This window comes from Salvelinus namaycush, chromosome 31, assembly GCF_016432855.1.
Source record: "Salvelinus namaycush isolate Seneca chromosome 31, SaNama_1.0, whole genome shotgun sequence".
In the NCBI taxonomy this organism is placed as follows: Eukaryota; Metazoa; Chordata; class Actinopteri; order Salmoniformes; family Salmonidae; genus Salvelinus; species Salvelinus namaycush.
Window position 1 is genome coordinate 20,577,960 of NC_052337.1, and position 24,884 is coordinate 20,602,843.

Below are 24,884 nucleotides of genomic sequence, written 5' to 3' on the forward strand. Positions count from 1 at the left end.
GAGCTCAGGTGCATCCTGTTTCCATTGATCATCCTTGAGATGTTTCTACAAATTGATTGGAGTCAACCTGTGGTAAATTAATTGGACACCTGTCTATATTAGGTCCCATCGTTGACAGTGCATGACAGAGCAAAAATAAAGCCATGAAGTCAAAGGAATTGTCCGTAGAGTTCCGAGACAGGATTGTGTCGAGGCACAGATCTGGAGAATGGTATCAACAAATTTCTGTAGCATTGAAGGTCCCCAAGAACACAGTGGCCTCCATCATTCTTAAATGGATGAAGTTTGGAACCACCAAGACTTTTCCTAGAGCTGGCCGCCTTGCCAAACTGAGCAATCGGGGGAGAAGGGCCTTGGTCAGGGAGATGACCAAGAACCTGATGGTCACTCTGACAGAGCTCTAGAGTTTCTCTGTGGAGATGGGAGAACCTTCCAGAAGGACAACCATCTCTGCAGCACTCCACCAATCAGGTCTTTATGGTAGAGTGGCCAGACGGAAGCCACTCCTCAGCAAAAGGCACATGACAGCCCGCTTGGAGTTTGCCAAAAGGCACCTAAAGACTCTCACACCATGAGAAACAAGATTCTCTGGTCTGATGAAACTAAGATGGAACTCTTTGGCCTGAATGCCAAGCGTCACGTCTAGAGGAAACCTGTCACCATCTCTATGGTGAAGCATGGTGGTGGCCGCATCATGCTTTGGGGATGTCTTTCAGCGGGAGACTAGTCAGGATCGAGGTACAGATGAACGGAGCAAAGTACAGAGAGATCCTTGATCCCAGCCAGAGCCTAGACTTGAACTTCTCTGGAGAGACTGAAAAATAGCTGTGCAGCAACGCTCCCCATCGAACCTGACAGAGCTTGAGAGGATCTGCAAAGAAGAATGGGAGAAACTCCCCAAACACAGATGTGCCAAGCTTGTAGAGTCATACCAAAGAAGACTCGATGCTTAAATCGCTGCCTAAGGTCCTTCAACAAAGTACTGAGTAAAGGGTCTGAATTCTTATGCAAATGTTATATTTCAGTTTTTTATTTGTTATAAATTTGCAAAGAAATCTAAAAACTGTTTTTGCTTTGTCATTATGGGGTATTGTGTGTAGATTGATGTACAAAAAAATCAATTTAATCAATTTTAGAATAAGGCTGTAACGTAACAAAATGTGGAAAAAGTCAAGGGGTCTGAATACTTTCCGAAGGCAATGCAGTGCACTGTAGTGCAACAACACTAAATCAACGACAATATAATTTTTGTTTGTCTTTTTTGTGCATTTGTGAACATTTGCTAACATGTGCATTCAAAAGACCGGAGCACACATAAAACCATACAGTACCTCTCTTCATCACGCTTTGAGCAAACTGAGGAGTAAAAGCATGGCTCCCGTTGATGACATCACAACATCAACACAATTTAGAAAAGAAACACAATAAAATAGTTAACTCTTTAAAGTCGTGTAATACATTTTAAAATAACTTTAAAATAATACATGAAATAAATATGAGGGATTTTCTGTGAAATACTTAAAGCACATTTTGTACCTGTTACATTGGCATGGTGGAATGTAATAAATGAAGAGGGGTGGGTGTGTGTGTGGGTGTGTGTGTGTACGTGTCCATCGACAAAGTTATGACCCCACCAGGTGTATGTGTGTACGTTGTTGTTGCACGCTAGCGAGAAGGTTTTAATTTCTATGGACTCTGGAGGTCATTCTGACAACGTGCCCCTTATCGGACTGCTGTCCTTGCTCGTGAGGCATTCAATCTATTTATAAAGGAACCTTTCCTTATTTGTATCACCAACAATCTCCAGTCCTTTTCTGGTTAGTGTGGCACATGTTTCAATGCTTTTGTATCTATTCAGCCCACTCTCCTGTCTCCTCTCTCCCCTAATCCTGTATTGTATTGGTGTTCAGAGGGTTGATGTGGTGACGCCAATTGGTTAAAGAGCCACAGCAGTCAGTGTGGCCCTATCCCTTCACTTCCTATCCAGCTAGAGCGCAGCCACATCCAATATTTCCTGATGGGCCCGCAGAGAAGATGAAAGGATTTGGTTTTAACCTGTTAGGCTGGCTGGCCCGACACCGGTACACTTATGACAACATCCAGCTCAAGTGCAGGGCGCGAAATTCAAAAGATGTTTTTTAAAAATATTTAACTTTCACACATTAACAAGTCCAATACAGCATATGAAAGGTACACATCTTGTGAATCAAGCCAACATGTCCGATTTTTAAAATGTTTTACAGGGAAGACAAAATATGTAAATCTATTAGCTAACCACGTTAGCAAAAGACACCACTTTTCTAACTCCATCAGTTTCTTACTCCATCACTAGCTATCACAAATTCGACCAAATAAAGAAATAAATAGCCACTAACCAAGAAAAAACTTCATCAGATGATAGTCTGATAACATATTTATTGTATAGCATATGTTTTGTTCGAAAAATTTGCATATTTCAGGTATAAATCATAGTTTACATTTCAGCTACAATCAGAAATTGCACCGAAAGCAGCCATAATATTTACAGACACCAACGTCAAATACCTAATTACTCATCATAAAACATTTCTGAAAAATACATAGTGTACAGTAAATGAAAGACAGGCATCTTGTGATGCCAGACAATATTTCCGATTTATTAAGTGTTTTACAGCGAAAACAAAATGTAGCGTTATATTAGCTTAGCTTAGCACAATAGAAACACTTGGGCGCCGGCGACTACGACAGATATATGAAATAACATCATAAATTGGGTCTTACTTTTGCTGATCTTTCATCAGAATGTTGAACAAGGTGTCCTTTGTCCAGATGAGTCGTTGTTTGGATTCAGAACGGCAAATTTCCCTCTTCATTTAGCATGGGCACTAGCCGAGTGGCACGGATCTCTCCAACGTAAACAAAGTCAGAGAACGGAACACGGCAAAACTCCCGAAAAAATTTCAATAATCTGATTAAACTATATTGAAAAAAACATACATTACGATGATATGGTCACATGTATCAAATAAAATCCGAGCCGGAGATAGTTTTCGTCCATAACGGCAGCAAAACAGAAGGCAATCCCACTTCCAAGTCGCGCCCTTCAGAGTACCGGAAGTGGACGGTCACGTCAAAGAAATAGCTTTTATTCCACCTCAGACCAAGATAAACACAAAATTTCTTCTCTCACATCATCTTGACACCCAGAGGAAGGCGTATGGAGTGTACGTAGACTCCTACGTGTCATGACCATGTATAGGCAGGAAGTTGAACAGAGCATATATTTCTGACATTCTACTTCCTGGTCAGGGAAAGTGCTGCCAAATGAGTTCTGTTTCACTCAGAGAAATAATTCCAACGGTTTTAGAAACTAGAGAGTGTTTTCTATCCAATAGTAATAATAATATGCATATTGTACGAGCAAGAATTAAGTACGAGGCCGTTTGAAATGGGCACGATTTCACTGGCTACTCAATACTTTCCCTTGCAGCCATAAGAAGTTTTAAGAGAGGTACCGGCCCTCCCACCAAACAGAGACTGTAGCCGTACTACAATGGATTGCAGCGCCTTACAGCAGGTTAATCTAATTTAAGAGAAAGGAGGAAGGGGGTGAGAAGGGAGGAGAGTGTTCACTTCCATCTGCGGTGAATGCAATTTAGCTAATTCACTGGGGTGGTGGTCGTGGTAAGCCTCTTGATACAGGGAGTTATTGCTCCTGGAGTAATGCCAAGGAACTAGGATTGGATAGGACAGGGTTTCCTGTTGACCTTTGAACTCAGATCATATGACCCTCATACCACTGCCTCTGGGCTCCCAGTGGTCCAATGCCGTGGCCCGTGAGAGAGGCTTCCATCTCTCCCAGAGGCAGCCCTTCATAATAGAATGTCATCCTCTCAGACCTCCCACTCATCTATCCCTCAGAGGACCTCCAGTGCATTCCTCCCCACTCTAATATTCCACCCCAGCACACCCCCAACTTCAAACAAATAAACAGTGGGTGTCGCGGCCTGTGTAGACTTGATTCTGATTGGCAGCTTTAATCAGCTTTGCTCGTCCCCACCCAGCTACATTTGATCATGCCTTCCCAAAATGGGCCTTGGCTTTAATGCCGTAACCTCTACCACTGAGGCAGACAACAGAGGCAAACAATAACAATAAGCAATAACAGAGTCCTGTCACTGAGCTGCAGTACTTTCGGACAGGATATTGTCTTTTGTAGTGTCACTGACACAGAGAGCGACCCACTCCCACTGTGCGCCCCATTTAGGGCTATAGGGGTATAAACACGCCCTACTGGCGGCAGTTAAAACACAGTCTAATGGGATCTTCTGGCCAACTCATCAACGTTAACGACAGGACGCAGAGCTAAAATTAATTTTCCACACAAAAGAGCCTGTAGAAAGTGCGGTCCTGTGCAGACATGGCTGCTGAGAGTTTAACGGCCGAAGCCATATTTAATTAGAGAGCCCGGCCCAGGGATAGAGCTCATGTTCCTGGTTAAACAAGCTAGCTTATGCTGCCCGCCTGCTTCATGTACCGTAGACTGGGGGTCACAGACTGGTCTGGGCTGTGGTGGGCTGGTCTGGGGCTCCCTATGTGGGTAGCATGTGTGTCTGGTGTATTTTGGTCTGGGCCGAGGTCATATGTAGGCGTGAAATGTGCGCATTGAGGGAGGATCAAAAATACACATGAAACACAGATCTTGTGGCTGGCCCCGTGCACCTGTCTCACCTCAGCTCCCATGTCGTCTGAAGGGAAAGTTCAAAGTTCACATCTGACAGGATTAGAGACAGTCTCGTGCAGAGGACCAGACATAGCAAACCTAATGTTTTGACTATCTTCAGCCAATGTTCGGAAAACAATCTGAACAGTGTATCCGTAGAGGTTTATTGAGTAATTCATGGGAAAAACCCAGATCTCTCAGTTTAACACTGTAGTGATCCATTTATTAAGTGTTGTTTTCTTTACTCTGTGTTGTTACTAATCACTCTCCCTGATTTCCCACTGCAATTACACCCAAATACCATCTTTTTTCAGAGCCAACATTCAGAGAAACTGGTAATCATGATCTGATTGTTCATTCAGATACCTCATTGGCCTAGCACTTTATAGCTACATTTTTGTGATTGGTGAGGAATTTAGAGTGGGTGGAGCTGAGGGTTGATTATACAATTGTTATTTATCCTATTTATCACCAATGACATGTTAATCTCCATCAAGGAGTTATGGAAAGTACAAAGCTGTTCCTCAGTGTCAAGGATTACGGTTTCAAAAAGGGAAACACGTTTTGATTCATTGAAGTGGCTGCATTCTCCATGCAAGAGGTTGTTGTTGAGGACAAGAGTACTTTTACAGTTTGACCCTTCGCAGCTCTTTTGTTGGGCTTTAATACGTTTGGCACGCACTGGCACTGGGGTCCTCATTAGACAGAGAAATGGATCTGTTTTTTGTAAAGTGAGCTCTGGATAGGCGTCCTGGGTTTCAATGCCTTTGTGGAGCTAATTTTAGACGAGCACTGGCGAGCTGCTTAGAGGGTCTACTACTGGCCAGGCATTCAGGAGGGGAAGCACTCCCATCGCCCCTCAATGTCTCCCCCTGGCTCCCCGTTACTTCTCCACTCCCCTCTATGGACCACAGAACTACCCCATTGTTCCTAAACTCAAGACAAGCCCTTGTCCCACTTTGGACTTGGTTATTCTGCCAGGCGGATGGAGCGGGTGTAGTCAGTCGTGACCCCTAAACACGCAGGATTCAATCACCCCAAATAGACTGAATACCAATCAAACACAAAACAGGGATATCTTTTTATCTGATGTTTTTCTTTTTCGGCCCAGAGTTTTAGAGCAGAGAATTGTAACTTGGTTGCATAATCCATTTTGAATGATAAGAAAAAAGCACTTCTCACTTATGATCAAAAAGCACAGCCCATTTCTCAAAGGTTACTTTATGGAGTTTCAATAAGAAAGTAGCCCTTTTTTCTCATACTTAGGAAATACAGTTATCTTAAAATACATTTTGGCTTCTTTTTATTCCCTTTCCATGCCATAGTACAAAAGGCTTTCCCTCGCTTTTTTTTATAGCCCATTGCAGTAAAAGTGTTATTGGTTGGAGTGACTAATTAGTGGAGAGGAAAATGGATTCAAAGATTGTGTTTTGTGGGTTGGTGTGCTCTCTTTGAAAGCCCTCCAACCCTTATTTATGTGGGGTTGGCATCATTGGATTCTTGTTAAACTGGATTAAATCACTGTGAATGTTTGAATACCAACATAAGTGAAATGTGGGCCTTTGTGCTTATTGAAATCTAAATGTGTATCGTTATCCATATGTAATTGTTTTAATCTCAACATAAGGGAGGACTATCAGAGCAAAACAACAATGGGCGGGGCTGAGATTTACCCAATGTCATGGACTTAATTGAGAAAGGCATCAGTAATGTTTGTTATCACAATGAGTATCATATTATTCATGAGCACCATCTCAGTAGCATCAACAAGCATGCCTTTTCATTGGCCTCTTAAAAGCATGATTTACCATTCTTTCCTGTTTTATTTTTTAAAGGGGTTAGTAGTCAGGTGACCTTCTCTTACACACCTGTTGTGACCAAGGTGACACCTACCATCTTTACAGGCCCAGTGCAGTCAAAAACATTGTCCTGTGTGTCACGTTCCTGACCTGTTTTCTGTTAATTTTGTATGTGTTTAGTTGGTCAGGGCGTGAGTTGGGGTGGGCATTCTATGTTTTGTGTTTCTATGTTTAGGTCAGGTGTAATTAGCCTTATATGGTTCTCAATCAGGGACAGGTGTTTGACGTTTCCTCTGATTGAGAACCATATAAAGGTAGGCTGTTCACACTGTTTGTTTGTGGGTGATTGTCTTCCGTGTCTGTGTATGTTGCACCACACGGGACTGTTTCGGTTTGTTCGTTCGTTTGATGTAGTCTGTTCCTGTTCGTGAGTTCTTCGTGTATTTATGTAAGTTCCATGTTCAGGTCTAGCTACGTCGTTTTGTTATTTTGTAGTTTGTTGAAGTGTTTTCGGTTTTCGTCTTTACTACAGGGGGTGCTGTTCCGAATTAGCATTTTGTCGTCTCCAAATTAAACTGCCTAGTACTCAATTCTTGCTCGTACAATATGCATATTATTAATTATATTGGATAGAAAACACCTTCTAGTTTCATACAACATTGAAATGATGTCTGTGGGTGACCCAGAACTCTTTCTACAGCGAAATCCATGACAGACAGTGAAAGGTCTGAGAGCGAAGCTCTGATTTCAGATCAGTTTTAAAAGTCTGTGTCTATCCTATGGAACGACACGAACTGCACCCGCCTTCCCCTGGATGTCAGTAACCAATGAGAAGTGGAATGGGCCTTCTGCGTAGCTCTCAGAGGTTATAAAGGACCAAGGAGTGAGGGTAGCCCCCCTTTCGACGCTCGCCTTTACGCAGGAAGACACCTCCGGATGCCATTTTCAAAGGCTCGGTTATCAACGTAAAATGTATCCGTCTGTAATTTAATTCGATATAGGACTTAGAAACATCATAAGGTAGTTAATTTAAACCGTTTTATAGCAATTTATATCCGTTTAGTGCGATTTTGATGCATTTCTATGTGAAGCACCGGGCACATTTCGGGGTCCCGGTCGAACGTTAGCGGGCATTTAGACGGACAAAGGACATCTTTCGACCAAAAGAAGATTAAACCCAAGAAAGAATACATTGCCCAAGAATCTGATGGAAGAACAGCTCAAAGTAAGCAATATTTAATATGATAAATCGTTGTTCTGTCGAAATATTTTAAACGCATATTTCGCCATTTTGTTTGTTATCGCGTCACTTGGCGAACCCTGTATTGAAAAGTAAGGATAATTTTAAAAATGTAAGTCAGCGGTTGCATTAAGAACTAATTTGTCTTTCGATTCCTGTCAACCCTGTATTTTTTAGTCAAGTATATGATTAGCTTTCAATTAAACTAGATCACTCTGATAGATGACGTCAGACATATTGAGGCTTGATTTCCTAGTATTTTTATTGTGTAACCACGGTTTTGTATGGCTAAATATGCACCTTTTCGAACAAACTGTATATGTATGTTGTAAAATGATGTTACAGGAGTGTCATCGGAAGAATTCTGAGAAGGTTAGTGAAAAAATTAATATATTTTGGCGATGATAACGTTATAGCTCCCTTTGCCTTGAATTCATGCTCTACTAACGTTTGTACATGTGGTATGCTAACTTATCGATTTATTGTGTTTTCGCTGAAAAACGCTTAGAAAATCTGAAATATGGTCTGAAATCACAAGAACTGTGTCTTTCCATTGCTATGCTTTGTCTATTTTTATGAAATGTTTTATGATGAGTAAATTGGTCATACACGTTGCTCTATCTAGTAATTCTAGTCGATTTGTGATGGTCGGTGCAATTGTAAACTGTGATTTCTACCTGAAATATGCACTTTTTTCTAACAACACCTATCCTATACCATAAATATGTTATCAGACTGTCATCTGATGGTTTTTTTTATAGGTTATTGGCTATCAATATCTTAGTTGAGCCGAATTGGTGATAGCTAGTGGTGGAGAGAGAAAATGGTGGACAAAGAAAGATGGTGTATTTTGCTAACGTGGTTAGCTAATAGATTTACATATTGTGTCTTCCCTGTAAAACATTTTAAAAAACAGAAATGATGGGTTTATTCACAAGATCTGTATCTTTCATCTGGTGTCTTGGACTTGTGATTTAATGATATTTAGATGCTACTATTTACTTGTGAAGCTATGCTAGCGATGCTAATCAGTGTGGGGGGGGTGGGGGGTGATCCCGGATCCGGGTTGGTGACTCGTTAAAGGTTAATAAACTTCATTATGTCCAAATTCCACGCTGCGCTTTGGTCCAATCCCTACTCCTCCTCTTCTTCCGAAGAGGAGGAGGACACCCGTTACAGAATCACCCACCAACCATGGATCAAGCAGCGTGAGAGGAACCAACAGCAGCGGCCAAAGAACCAGGACTCGTGGACTTGGGAGGAAATATTGGACGGAAAGGGACCCTGGGCTCAACCAGGAGAATATCGCCGCCCCAAAGCTGAGCTGGAGGCAGCGAAAGCAGAGAGGCGGCGTTTCGAGGAGCTAGCTCGGAAGCAGGAGAAGGATCTGGGCTACACTACGTGGGAGGAGATCGACAGGTGGGCGATCAACCCAGGGCGAGTGCCGGAGCCCGCCTGGGATTCTCTGGCGCAGTGCAAGGAGGGATACCGGCGAATGGAGGCAGCACGACGACGCGGTAGGAAGCCTGTGAGTAAACCCCAAAAATTTCTTGGGGTGGGGGCTAAGAGGGAGAGTGGCGAAGTCAGGTAGGAGACCTGCGCCTACTCCCTGTACTTACCGTGGAGAGCGAGAGTACGGGCAGACACCGTGTTACGCAGTAGAGCGCATGGTGTCTCCTGTACGTGTGCATAGCCCGGTGCGGGTTATTCCACCTCCCCGCACTGGCAGGGCTAGATTGAGTATTGAGCCGGATGTCATGAAGCCGGCCCTACATATCTGGCCACCAGTACGTCTCCTCGGGCCGGCTTACATGGCACCAGCCTTACGCATGGTGTCCCCGGTTCGCCTACATAGCCCGGTGCGGGTTATTCCACCTCCCCGCACTGGTCGGGCGACGGGGAGCATACAACCAGGTAAGGTTGGGCAGGCTCAGTGCTCAAGGGAGCCAGTACGCCTGCACGGTCCGGTATTTCCGGCGCCACCTCCCCGCTCCAGCCCAGTACCACCTGTGCCTACACCACGCACCAGGCTTCCAGTGCGTCTCCAGAGCCCTGTTCCTCCTCCACGCACTAGCCCTATGGTGCGTGTCTCCAGCCCAGTACCACCAGTGCCTACACCACGCACCAAGCCTCCTGTGTGTCTCCAGAGCCCTGTACGCACTGTTCCTTCTCCCCGTACTCGCCCTGATGTGCGTGCCCTCAGCCCGGTAACACCAGTGCCGGTACCACGCACCAGGCCTATAGTACGCCTTGAGATTCCAGTGTGCCCTGTTGTTGTTCCTCGCACTAGCCTGATGGTGCGTGTCCTTAGCCCGGTACCTCCAGTTCCGGTACCACGCACCAGGCCTACAGTGCGTCTCAGCCGGCCAGAGTCTGCCGTCTGCCAAGCGGCGCCTGAACTGCCCGTCTGCCAAGCGGCGCCTGAACTGCCCGTCTGCCCAGCGGAGCCTGAACTGCCCGTCTGCCCAACGGCGCCTGAACTGCCCGTCTGCCAAGCGCCGCATGAACTGCCCGTCGGTACTGAGCCTTCAAAGCCGCCCGTCTGCCATGAGCCTGCAAAGCCGCCCGTCTGCCATGAGCCTTCAGAGCCGTCCGCCAGACAGGAGCCGCTAGAGCCTTCCGCCAGACAGGAGCCGCCAGAGCCTTCCGCCAGACAGGAGCAGCCAAAGCCTTCCGCCAGACAGGATCAGCCAGAGCCTTCTGCCAGACAGGATCAGCCAGAGCCTTCCGCCAGACAGGATCAGCCAGAGCCTTCCGCCAGACAGGATCAGCCAGAGCCGTCATCCAGCCATGACCAGCCAGAGCCGTCATCCAGCCATGACCAGCCAGAGCCGTCATCCAGCCATGACCAGCCAGAGCCGTCATCCAGCCATGACCAGCCAGAGCCGTCATCCAGCCATGACCAGCCAGAGCCGTCATCCAGCCATGACCAGCCAGAGCCGTCATCCAGCCATGACCAGCCAGAGCCGTCATCCAGCCATGACCAGCCAGAGCCGTCATCCAGCCATGATCCGCCAGAGCCGTCATCCAGCCATGATCCGCCAGAGCCGTCCAGCCAGGATCCGCCAGAGCCAGCCAGCCAGGATCCGCCATCCAATCCGGTGTTGCCCCTCATTCCGGTGTTGCCCCTTAGTCCGGTGCTGCCCCTTAATCCGGTGGGTTTAATTTGGAGGGTGGTCATTGGGAGGAGGCTACAAAAGCGGGGTTTGACATTGGTGGGATGGGGACCACGCCCAGAGCCTGAGCCGCCACCGTGGACAGATGCCCACCCAGACCCTCCCCTAGACTTTTGGTGGTGCGTCCGGAGTTCGCACCTTGAGGGGGGGATTCTGTCACGTTCCTGACCTGTTTTCTGTTAATTTTGTATGTGTTTAGTTGGTCAGGGCGTGAGTTGGGGTGGGCATTCTATGTTTTGTGTTTCTATGTTTAGGTCAGGTGTAATTAGCCTTATATGGTTCTCAATCAGGGACAGGTGTTTGACGTTTCCTCTGATTGAGAACCATATAAAGGTAGGCTGTTCACACTGTTTGTTTGTGGGTGATTGTCTTCCGTGTCTGTGTATGTTGCACCACACGGGACTGTTTCGGTTTGTTCGTTCGTTTGATGTAGTCTGTTCCTGTTCGTGAGTTCTTCGTGTATTTATGTAAGTTCCATGTTCAGGTCTAGCTATGTCGTTTTGTTATTTTGTAGTTTGTTGAAGTGTTTTCGGTTTTCGTCTTTACTTTAATAAACTTCATTATGTCCAAATTCCACGCTGCGCTTTGGTCCAATCCCTACTCCTCCTCTTCTTCCGAAGAGGAGGAGGACACCCGTTACACTGTGCTATATACTGTATATACACACAACCGTTAAAAAGTTTGGGGTCACTTAGAAATGTCCTTGTTTTTGAAAGAAAAGCACATTTCTCGCATGGAATAGCCTTCATTTCTCAGAACAATAATAGACTGACGAGTTTCAGAAGAAAGTTATTTGTTTCTGGCCATTTTGAGCCTGTAATCGAACCCACAAATGCTGATGCTCCTGATACTCAACTAGTCTAAAGAAGGCCAGTCTTGCTTCTTTAATCAGAACAGCAGTTTTTCAGCTGTGCTAACCTAATTTTCAATGGGTTTTCTAATTATCAATTAGCCTTTTAAAATTATAAACTTGGATTAGCTAACACAACGTGCCATTGGAACACAGGAGTGATGGTTGCTGATAATGGGCCTCTGTACGCCTATGTAGATATTCCATAAAAAATCAGCCGTTTCCAGCTACAATAGTCATTTACAACATTAACAATGTCTACACTGTATTTCTGATCAATTTGATGTTATTTTAATGGACAAAAAAATCAAATACAAGGACATTTCTAAGTGACCCCAAACTTCTGAACGGTAGTGTTTTTCCACACTATGAGGTTGGAATAATACTGTCAGATTGGGAGCATTATGATAATGCCCTTTTAGTGTTAGAGTGTTAGACCACTACCAGACAGTCCTAGCTAAATTATTCCTTTTAAAATTGCACTTTGCTTAGAAGCAATTTTTGTTTATTTTTGACCATTTTAATTATTTTAATTATTTTATTTATTTATTTCACCTTTATTTAACCAGGTAGGTCAGTTGAGAACAAGTTCTCATTTACAACTGCGACCTGGCCAAGATAAAGCAAAGCAGTGTGACAAAAACAACAATACAGAGTTACACATGGGATAAACAAACATACAATCAATAACACAATAGAAAAATCTGTATACAGTGTGTGCAAATGAAGTAAGGAGGTAAGGCAATAAATAGGCCAATAGCGGCGAAGTAATTACAATTTAGCAATTTACACTGGAGTGATATATGTGCAGATGAGGATGTGTAAGTACAAATACTGGTGTGCAAAAGAGCAGAAAAACAAAAACAAAATATGAGGGGATGAGGTAGGTAGTTGGTTGGATGGGCTTTTTACAGATGGGCTGTATACAGCTGCAGCGATCGGTTAGCTGTTCTGACAATTGAAAACAATAACAGTAAGGTACTTAATTGTTACCCAGAAATGATTTGATATTGTGATAAAAACGGCTGCATTGGACCTTTAAAGTCCCCTCACCTCCACAACTATGGTACCTATGCCTTGCTCAGATAGCATGACAAGCTTGCAGATTTGGATGACTTTCTCGCCTCATCCTGACTCTCACAAAACCTGCGTTTTTTCTCCACTTGTAGAAAAAGTCAGATTAAGTGAGGAGGAGGAGAGAGAGGTAGAGTAGGGTGACACAAAATGCCCCAATTACCGTATTCCCTGAAGAGATGTGCATCGTCCCGCTCCCCTCCCTCGACTCCCCTCCAGACTGTAGTCAGCTGCACCTTAAAAAACAAGACGTTCTGGTTCTATGTGGAAATCATAGGGGAAGTTTGCACTGACACAAAATGTTCCAATTATTACATTCCCGACAGACCACTGCTTTAAGTCTCGTTATCCATGGGATTCACCATGAGTTACTTCCAATACAAAGCTTCATGAGATTCTTAGATGTATAGATGTGTTCGCTTATGTTCTTGATGTATGAGTGTCGTTGTGATCAATCGCTCAAGTGCTGTACTGTACAGACCACATGCCCGATACAGCCTCAGGTTAAATAAATCGATTTGAATGGGCAATTAAAGTTGCCTGTTGAATAAGTTTTGCCCTTAACTTGAGAATGTGTATTGTCGATTAAGATACATTTATTTAAAAAATATATATATATGAGAATATATGAGATCAAGAGAAAGGAGATGCCCAAAAACCTTTATTTATGTCCAAGGGCAAAGACTCGGCTCTCCTTTCTTTAGACCCTACCTTGCAGTACACCATTACAGGAAAGAGGATGACCAGAAACACTCCTTATGACAAAGTAGAAAAGTTATTGTGGAAAAGTGGCCTTGATTCCACCAGGACTCCGAGTACACTGCCACTGTCCCATTTCTGACCTGATCTAACCGTTTCAGCATGTGGTGATTGCCAGCAATGGGGTTTGATTCTATTTATCTGTGTCTCATTCTAAATGGAAATGCAATCAAAAGAAAATGAACACAACACAATTGTGTGCATGAATCAGCTGCATTTACTTGACTGCGGAACCTAGAGTTGATTACAGAGGGAGAGTTTAAAGAGACATATCTGATTGCTATGCTGTCTGGTTATAAGGAGCAGTTTGAAACTTAGCTGTTGGGTTGAGGAGGGGCCAGACCTCTGCTAAACCCAGGGGGAGACTGTCACTGACTGATACTGCGTGTCTCTGTAATTCAATGCCCGGGCGGAGAAGAAAATCCTTAGCTTTCTTTTATAATAGATGGATAGTTATGTCTTTGCATGGATAGTTTTTCCAATGGCCTTGCCGGTGGAAAGGAGCATTTGACAATGGCTGTCCCCACAATGCCTCCACAAGCTTTCTCTGCCTGGTCTCCATGCGGAACGGTTTGCGGCATAGCCTGTCACAATGGTGTCCCTAGGCAGGATAAGAGGAGCAGCCAAAACTCTCCTCTGATCCTATTGATGTCTGAGCTTAACTCTAATTGAGGAGGTGCTCGCTCAGAGCACATAGAGCTGCCGATTCCAAGCCGCCCGCTTCCCACCAGCTCCGACTCAGAGCACAGTCAGAAAAACATGTCATTTTTATGTCCCGGAAGTCTTGTGGCGTCGCCGATTTTTAACATATACATTTTAATTTGTGAGGAATGACCTCAATGACTTGAGTGCTTCGGGGGTTCGTGGAGAAGGCAGGATCCAGACAGTTTAGGGAATGAAGTAAAATGGCAAATGAGACATGGATGGGGTGTTTAGTGTTTAGTCTGGTAGAGTAGGACACATGCAGCTTTTAGAGGGAGATGCACTCACACATACAGAGTTACTAATTAATGGACTGTGTTGGCCAACCAGAGCCTGAGTATGGCCAGAGTGTGTTTTATTGAAGTGTAGAGGAGAGGCTGTTTGTTTGTGTTTGTGCTTTGTTATATTATGATGATAGTTGACATTCCTAGTGGATTGTTAATAGGCAGGAGGGTGTGGAGAGGAGAGAGGCTTTTCAAATTCACAGTGAGGATCTCCTTCAGTCGTGTGACCAGGCTCTTTGGGGCCGCTGAAGGCTACTGGATGCTACTTGAAGCAAAACACAGCTCGTGAATCATTTTAATTAAAAATACCAGCTCTGTTTATGTATATAGTGTGTGTGTGTGTGTGTGTGTGTGTGTGTGTGTGTGTGTGTGTGTGTGTGTGTGTGTGTGTGTGTGTGTGTGTGTGTGTGTGTGTGTGTGTGTGTGTGTGTGTGTGTGTGTGTGTGTGTGTGTGTGTGTGTGTGTGTGTGTGTGTGTGTGTGAGAGAAACATTTTACCTGTTCTGGTAATTCTAAGAACGTTTTACTCTGGTTCGTTGAATGTTCTCCTGGGAGGTTTTATTAACTCTCTGGAGGTTTTTGAATAACTTCCTTAAAACTTTCACTGAATGTTTCAATGAGACTTTTAATAACACTGCTAGCTTATTTTGAGTTAACTTTTTTTAACTCCAAGCACAGATAGGACACATGGAAATTAATTTCCTTAAGGTGTACGCATAAATAGGTTTGGTTTGCTCCTAGCAGAACTCGGATAGGTGAAGCGACCGGCTGTGCACTCATACTCCTTAAACACCTTTGCTTGAAAAAGGAGAAATATGCAGAAATATTTCTGTTGTTTGTCCCTCTTGAACCACTGTAGCAACAACATAGCCAGAAACATGACCTCAAAATAGTCTGAATTCATCTAAGATAAATCAAGAAATCTGTCATTAACATTTTTGATGAGGAGTCGCGCAATTTTACATCTAGCTAAAATGTTTGGTGCAGTATTTCTCAAGTGAAAGAATGTACATCAAAACTAGTCGTCTCTTGTTGAATGACAACAAACACTTCATGTTCCCACTCCTACTAGAAGTACTGTTGACCAATCACCGACGAAGGGGTGTAGACTTCGGCTAACAAACTTCGACAGCCCCCCAAAACACCTGCTGAAGACCAAAACGAAATTCTAAATGTAATCATAATATATAACTGAACTGTTTAGACTGGGAAGCATATGGTGAACTTTAGGCATTAATCATGCAAAGATGTCTTTTTTATTGTGACACAGCATAAGTGAGATTCAAACCTATAATATTCTGTTCTCTATCCATGGAATTAGTCCACTGCATCACCAGGACGGAGCTAGCATCATGTTTTTTTACGCATACAAAGTTGTTCATTTTAGTCTATTCAAACAGAGCCCATTTCAAAGGAAACAAGCACTCGTTAAGATCAGGTGTGGACAATTCGAGGACGCAGCCAACACACCTGAACACACAAGATAGAGGATAGAGAGAGTTTTGTTGATGCTGAGAACGTAATGTATATGTTTAAAATATCATTCTTAGAACGTTCTCTGAATGTTACTTAAGTGTTCTTGTGGTTTCTATGGAAACTTTTCTTCGTGATCTGAGAACGGAATTTAAAACTTGTTGATGTTAATGTGTACAAATATATTTTTTGAAACATTCCCAGAATATTGCCAAGAACTGACATAAAAGAGAGCCATACATTATCTGAACGTTCTGAGATCATCCCTTAAGTCACAACATTTTTGAGAAATTACCCAGGATGTAGTTAAATATGATGTTGAATGGAACCACATGGGAACTTGTGTGAAATGTTCTGTGTGTCAAACCAGTTGGAGAATGTTCCTAGAACATTACCAGTTGAAATTAAACGTTTAGGAAACGTTCTGTTAAAGTAATAACTTTTTTTTTTGTTTTTTGTTCGTTTTTTTATGTGCAGAGGAAGGCCAACGACTCCAGCCACCCTAGTCATAGACTATTCTCTCTGCTACCGCATGGCAAGCATTACCGGAGCACCAAATCTAGGTCCAAAAGGCTTCTTACTAGCTTCTACCCCCAAGCCATAAGACTGCTGAACAGCTAATCAAATGGCAACCCGGACAACTTGCATTGACCCCCCCCCCCCCCCCCTTTTTAACGCTGCTGCTACTCTCTGTTTATTATCTGCATTGTCATTTTACCCCTACCTACATGTATATAATACCTCAATTACCTCAACAAACCTGCACATTGACTCTGTACTGTACCCCCTGTATATAGCCTCATTATTGTTATTTTATTGTTGCTATTTTATTTTTTACTTTAGTTCATTAGTGAATATTGTTCTTAACTCTTATTATTCTTAACTGCATTGTTGGTTAAGGGTTTGTAAGTAAGCATTTCACAGGAAGGTCTACACCTGTTGTATTCGACGCATGTGACAAATAACAGTTGACTTGATTAGATTTTGAGAATGTTCCCAAGCCAAGCAACTTTCCTGCACCATTCCCAGAAAGTTGTGCGAAGGTCGTATGCAAAAGAACCATAGGACAACCAAGGACAACCAAGTTCTCACCAAGCTCTCATCAAGTTCTCAGAACGTTCTGTGCTAGCTGGGGTGTGTGCACGGGTGCGTGCATCAGACAGAGAGAGTATATTTTACCCAATATGACAGAAAATCCCACTGTTGTATCCAAAAACGCACAGTTTAAAATATTCACAATTCAAATATTCAACAGCCATTGAATTAGGAAGTCTGAATACATGTGTTTTATTAGCATAACCATCTAGCATTTTAAGCAGGGAGACAGTGATTACTGAAGAAACTACTCTGACTGAAGTGAAGTTGAAGGAACACATTTGAAAACTTGTCAAATGCTTGCAGAAACTATCACTTGCTGCACTTATTGTATGTGGCTTGAACTGCAAACAGCACGGAGAAGACTTTTAGGGTTTAACAGGGTGTCCTCCTCGCCATAGTGAATTTCTTTGCTTTTGAAGTTGAGGAGTGACATTGAATGAAGGAAAGGTCTAATTAGAGTTCTGTGAGTGCTGTCCCAGAACAGAGAGGTACGAGTGACTCACAGCATAGGATGTCAAAATCCAAGTATATGTTTCTATCTGCCTCAGGGAAAACACAGACTTTGACGGGATGAGTGAATGGATCCTCCTACAACAAACAGACACAAAGTGTTGGCATAGGGTTCAGGGGCCATGCCAACTCATGCCTGCTGGGCATCATGAAGGGGCGATACGGGAGCTCTGCCACTTAATACACGCAGACTCCGTTCACATTCCTTCCACTCCAGCGCAAAGTGACAGACACCACATACAGCTTGTCGTGTGTCCTGTGATCAGGGGAGTATGTGTGTGTCTGATGCACGTCTCAGATTAAGGGGATCAGAGGTCAGGGGATCGACGTGTCATAGCCTTTCCCCTCAGATCTAACAACGCCGCCTCCCGATGAGATCTGACGGATGGGCCCATCCGATAGCAGCGGTACAGCCAGGGGCACTGAGAGGGAATATCAGGAATATCTCTTTCCTCGTTCAATTGGGAAATGACACGCCATGCCATCTCTACGGGGAGTGTACTGAACCGGGTGATGAGTGTTAACACCCCCCACCCCTCCCTTCAGTGCTCTACTAGGCTCTCTTATCTCCCAGCTCATATCCGTGCCCAACTGGCGATGGGCCGGAACCAACAACCCTCTGCATGTATAATTTTAGGAGCCATATTTGTGAGCAGCTGTTATGGGCTCATTAGATAGGGACGATATAGAAACTAATGATACTGTGATAAATGAGCTGTCTCACACACGCAATATGGCATGTCTATCAAAGGAAAGCTCGTCAAGAGCGACAGCGCTAAAGGAGGGATGATCTAAAAAAAAACATGGAGTAGAAGCAGAAGAAGCTGCCATCAATGACCATGCTGTTTCATTCCTTCCATCTTTGTCTTGTCAGAAAGAGCAGTCATGGACTGAAGCTGCTGCGGCAATTGAGGGAAAAGCCCCCCGTATCCCCCCCACCCCTCCCTGCCACTCACTCTGATACTGTCTCGAATTAAGTGAGTGCTTTGAAAGGGTTAATCAGCCCATCCACAGGGACACATAGATCAAGACCTGCTTTTTTTAAGTCGAAGCAGAAGCATCTCAGCAACTATACGACGACGAGCGGCAATGTGTGTATGTGTGTGTGTCAGGAGTGTTAGTGTGGTTGTGTTTCAGTGTGTTCTGTTCTCTTCAGATACACAAGGGCTGGGTCCATTAGCCAAATTGATTTGGGCAGCGTGGAGAAGGGGAGAGTGGAGGGGATGAAGGGAGCAGGGACAGTGGGGAGGGGGACAGGGGGACAGGGGATGGGAGCCAGTAGGGGCTAGTGGGGAGGGGTCAGGGGATCGGAGCCAGTAGGGGCTAGTTGGGAGGGGGACAGGGGATGGGAGCCAGTAGGGGCTAGTTGGGAGGGGGACAGGGGATGGGAGCCAGTAGGGGCTAGTTGGGAGGGGGACAGGGGATGGGAGCCAGTAGGGGCTAGTTGGGAGGGGGACAAGAGATGGGAGCCAGTAGGGGCTAGTGGGGAGGGGTCAGGGGATCGGAGCCAGTAGGGGCTAGTGGGGAGGGGGACAGGGGATGGGAGCCAGTAGGGGCTAGTTGGGAGGGGGACAGGGGATGGGAGCCAGTAGGGGCTAGTGGGGAGGGGTCAGGGGATCGGAGCCAGTAGGGGCTAGTTGGGAGGGGGACAGGGGATGGGAGCCAGTAGGGGCTAGTGGGGAGGGGGACAGGGGATGGGAGCCAGTAGGGGCTAGTTGGGAGGGGGACAGGGGATGGGAGCCAGTAGGGGCTAGTGGGGAGGGGGACAGGGGATGGGAGCCAGTAGGGGCTAGTGGGGAGGGGGACAGGAGATGGGAGCCAGTAGGGGCTAGTGGGGAGGGGGTCAGGGGATCGGAGCCAGTAGGGGCTAGTTGGGAGGGGGACAGGGGATGGGAGCCAGTAGGGGCTAGTGGGGAGGGGGACAGGGGATGGGAGCCAGTAGGGGCTAGTGGGGAGGGGGACAGGGGATGGGAGCCAGTAGGGGCTAGTTGGGAGGGGGACAGGGGATGGGAGCCAGTAGGGGCTAGTGGGGAGGGGGACAGGGGATGGGAGCCAGTAGGGGCTAGTGGGGAGGGGGACAGGGGATGGGAGCCAGTAGGGGCTAGTTGGGAGGGGGACAGGGGATGGGAGCCAGTAGGGGCTAGTTGGGAGGGGGACAGGGGATGGGAGCCAGTAGGGGCTAGTGGGGAGGGGGACAGGGGATGGGAGCCAGTAGGGGCTAGTTGGGAGGGGGACAGGGGATGGGAGCCAGTAGGGGCTAGTTGGGAGGGGGACAGGGGATGGGAGCCAGTAGGGGCTAGTGGGGAGGGGGACAGGGGATGGGAGCCAGTAGGGGCTAGTTGGGAGGGGGACAGGGGATGGGAGCCAGTAGGGGCTAGTGGGGAGGGGGACAGGAGATGGGAGCCAGTAGGGGCTAGTGGGGAGGGGGACAGGGGATGGGAGCCAGTAGGGGCTAGTGGGGAGGGGGACAGGGGATGGGAGCCAGTAGGGGCTAGTGGGGAGGGGGACAGGAGATGGGAGCCAGTAGGGGCTAGTTGGGAGGGGGACAGGGGATGGGAGCCAGTAGGGGCTAGTGGGGAGGGGGACAGGAGATGGGAGCCAGTAGGGGCTAGTGGGGAGGGGGACAGGGGATGGGAGCCAGTAGGGGCTAGTGGGGAGGGGGACAGGGGATGGGAGCCAGTAGGGGCTAGTGGGGAGGGGGACAGGGGATGGGAGCCAGTAGGGGCTAGTTGGAAGGGGGACAAGAGATTTTTATTTTTTTATTTTATTTCACCTTTATTTAACCAGGTAGGCAAATTGAGAACACGTTCTTTGCGACCTGGCCAAGATAAAGCAAAGCAGTTCGACACATACAACAACACATAGTTACACATGGAGTAAAACAAACATACAGTCAATAATACAGTGAAAAATAAGTCTATATACAATGTGAGCAAGTGAGGTGAGATAAGGGAGGTGAAGGCAAACAAAATATATATATAAATAAATAAAAATATAAAAAAGGCCAAGGTGGCGAAGTAAATACAATATAGCAAGTAAAAAAAAAAAAAAACACTGGAATGGTTGGTTTGCAGTGGAAGAAAGTGTAAAGTAGAGATAGAAATAATGGGGTGCAAAGGAGCAAAATAAATAAATAAATACAGTAGGTAAAAAGGTAGTTGTTTGGGCTAAATTATAGATGGGCTATGTACAGGTGCAGTAATCTATGAGCTGCTCTGACAGCTGGTGCTTAAAGCTAGTGAGGGAGATAAGTGTTTCCAGTTTCAGAGATTTTTGTAGTTCGTTCCAGTCATTGGCAGCAGAGAACTGGAAGGAGAGGCGGCCAAAGGAAGAATTGGTTTTGGGGGTGACCAGAGAGATATACCTGCTGGAGCGCGTGCTACAGGTAGGTGCTGCTATGGTGACCAGCGAGCTGAGATAAGGGGGGACTTTACCTAGCAGGGTCTTGTAGATGACCTGGAGCCAGTGGGTTTGGCGACGAGTATGAAGCGAGGGCCAGCCAACGAGAGTGTACAGGTCGCAGTGGTGGGTAGTATATGGGGCTTTGGTGACAAAACGGATGGCACTGTGATAGACTGCATCCAATTTATTGAGTAGGGTTTTGGAGGCTATTTTGTAAATGACATCACCGAAGTCGAGGATTGGTAGGATGGTCAGTTTTACAAGGGTATGTTTGGCAGCATGAGTGAAGGATGCTTTGTTGCGGAATAGGAAGCCAATTCTAGATTTAACTTTGGATTGGAGATGTTTGATGTGAGTCTGGAAGGAGAGTTTACAGTCTAACCAGACACCTAGGTATTTGTAGTTGTCCACATATTCTAAGTCAGAGCCGTCCAGAGTAGTGATGTTGGACAGGCGGGCAGGTGCAGGCAGCGATCGGTTGAAGAGCATGCATTTAGTTTTGCTTGCATTTAAGAGCAGTTGGAGGCCACGGAAGGAGAGTTGTAATGGCATTGAAGCTCGCCTGGAGGGTTGTTAACACAGTGTCAAAAGAAGGACCAGAAGTATACAGAATAGTGTCGTCTGCGTAGAGGTGGATCAGAGAATCACCAGCAGCAAGAGCGACATCATTGATGTATACAGAGAAGAGAGTCGGTCCAAGAATTGAACCCTGTGGCACCCCCATAGAGACTGCCAGAGGCCCGGACAACAGACCCTCCGATTTGACACACTGAACTCTATCAGAGAAGTAGTTGGTGAACCAGGCGAGGCAATCATTAGAGAAACCAAGGCTGTCGAGTCTGCCGATGAGGATGTGGTGATTGACAGAGTCAAAAGCCTTGGCCAGGTCAATGAATACGGCTGCACAGTATTGTTTCCTATCGATGGCGGTTAAGATATCGTTTATGACCTTGAGCGTGGCTGAGGTGCACCCATGACCAGCTCTGAAACCAGATTGCATAGCGGAGAAGGTATGGTGGGATTCGAAATGGTCGGTAATCTGTTTGTTGACTTGGCTTTCGAAGACCTTAGAAAGGCAGGGTAGGATAGATATAGGTCTGTAGCTGTTAGGGTCAAGAGTGTCCCCCCCTTTGAAGAGGGGGATAACCGCAGCTGCTTTCCAATCTTTGGGAATCTCAGACGACACGAAAGAGAGGTTGAAAAGGCTAGTAATAGGGGTGGCAACAATTTCAGCAGATAGTTTTAGAAAGAAAGGGTCCAGATTATCTAGCCCGGCTGATTTGTAAGGGTCCAGATTTTGCAGCTCTTTCAGAACATCAGCTGACTGTATTTGGGAGAAAGAGAAATGGGGAAGGCTTGGGCGAGTAGCAGAGGGGAGGGCAGTGCTGTTGACCGGGGTAGGGGTAGCCAGGTGGAAAGCATGGCCAGCCGTAGAAAAATGCTTATTGAAATTCTCAATTATAGTGGATTTGTCGGTGGTGACAGTGTTTCCTATCTTCAGTGCAGTTGGAAGCTGGGAGGAGGTGTTCTTATTCTCCATGGACTTTACAGTGTCCCAGAACTTTTTTGAATTTGTGTTGCAGGAAGCAAATTTCTGCTTGAAAAAGCTAGCCTTGGCTTTTCTAACTGCCTGTGTATATTGGTTTCTAGCTTCCCTGAAAAGTTGAATATCACGGGGGCTGTTCGATGCGAATGCAGAACGCCACAGGATGTTTTTGTGTTGGTTAAGGGCAGTCAGGTCAGGAGAGAACCAAGGGCTATATCTGTTCCTGGTTCTAAATTTCTTGAATGGGGCATGCTTATTCAAGATGGTGAGGAAGGCATTTAAAAAAAATATCCAGGCATCCTCTACTGACGGGATGAGATCAATATCCTTCCAGGATACCTCGGCCAGGTCGATTAGAAAGGCCTGCTCGCTGAAGTGTTTCAGGGAGCGTTTGACAGTGATGAGTGGAGGTCGTTTGACCGCTGACCCATTACGGATGCAGGCAATGAGGCAGTGATCGCTGAGATCTTGGTTGAAAACAGCAGAGGTGTATTTGGAGGGCAAGTTGGTTAGGATGATATCTATGAGGGTACCCGTGTTTACGGAATTGGGGTGGTACCTGGTAGGTTCATTGATAATTTGTGTGAGATTGAGGGCATCAAGCTTAGATTGTAGGATGGCTGGGGTGTTAAGCATGTTCCAATTTAGGTCGCCTAGCAGCACGAGCTCTGAAGATAGATGGGGGGCAATCAGTTCACATATGGTGTCCAGAGCACAGCTGGGGGCAGAGGGTGGTCTATAGCAGGCGGCAACGGTGAGAGACTTGTTTTTAGAGAGGTGGATTTTTAAAAGTAGAAGTTCAAATTGTTTGGGAACAGACCTGGATAGTAAAACAGAACTCTGCAGGCAATCTTTGCAGTAGATTGCAACACCGCCCCCTTTGGCCGTTCTATCTTGTCTGAAAATCTTGTAGTTGGGGATGAAAATGTCAGAATTTTTGGTGGTCTTCCTAAGCCAGGATTCAGACACGGCTAAAACATCTGGGTTGGCAGAGTGTGCTAAAGCAGTGAACAAAACAAACTTAGGGAGGAGGCTTCTAATGTTAACATGCATGAAACCAAGGCTATTACGGTTACAGAAGTCATCAAAAGAGAGCGCCTGGGGAATAGGAGTGGAGCTAGGTACTGCAGGGCCTGGATTCACCTCTACATCACCAGAGGAACAGAGGAGGAGTAGGATAAGGGTACGGCTAAAAGCTATGAGGATTGGTCGTCTAGAACGTCTAGAACAGAGAGTAAAAGGACGTTTCTGGGGGCGATAAAATAGCTTCAAGGAATAATGTACAGACAAAGGTATGGTAGGATGTGAATACAGTGGAGGTAAACCTAGGTATTGAGTGATGATGAGAGAGATATTGTCTCTAGAAACATCATTGAAACCAGGTGATGTCATCGCATATGTGGGTGGTGGAACTGAAAGGTTGGATATTGTATAGTGAGCAGGGCTAGAGGCTCTACAGTGAAATAAGCCAATAAACACTAACCAGAACAGCAATGGACAAGGCATATTTACATTAAGGAGAGGCATGCTTAATCGAGTGATCAATAAGGGTCCAGTGAGTAGAGGTTGGTTGGGGTCACGGCGATCCAGACAGCTGGCCGGGTAGATGGCTATCGGTAGCAAGATAGCATAGGGACACTGAGAAAAAAAAAGGCCCGGTATGCTCCGGTCCGAGTCGCGCTGCACAAAAGTGCCGGTAGATTATCGAGCTAAAGGAATAGGTGATGACCACAAAACGTGGGCAGCTGAAACACCAACGCTAGCCAGCAAACCGGCTAACTTCTGGGCAGCTTCAGATTAGCTTCTAGCTAGCTTCCGGCTAGCTTCTGGTTAGCTTTCTGGCTAGCTTCTGATTAGCCCCTGGCTAGCTTCCACTGTGGATTTTCAGATTTGAGGTAAATAATACTTTTTTTTGTAATTGGTGAGGCGGGTTGCAGGAAAGCTTTTGTAGTTGAGTTCTTGGATAATAAAATATATAAAAGATATGTGAAGAAAGGTGTAAATATATATATATACAGGACACGACAATACGAGGACAAAATGACGTCTGAACTGCTAAGCCATCTTGGAACAGATGGGAGCCAGTAGGGGCTAGTTGGGAGGGGGACAAGAGATGGGAGCCAGTAGGGGCTAGTTGGGAGGGGGACAGGGGATGAGAGCCAGTAGGGGCTAGTGGGGAGGGGGACAGGGGATGGGAGCCAGTAGGGGCTAGTTGGGAGGGGGACAGGGGATGAGAGCCAGTAGGGGCTAGTGGGGAGGGGGACAGGGGA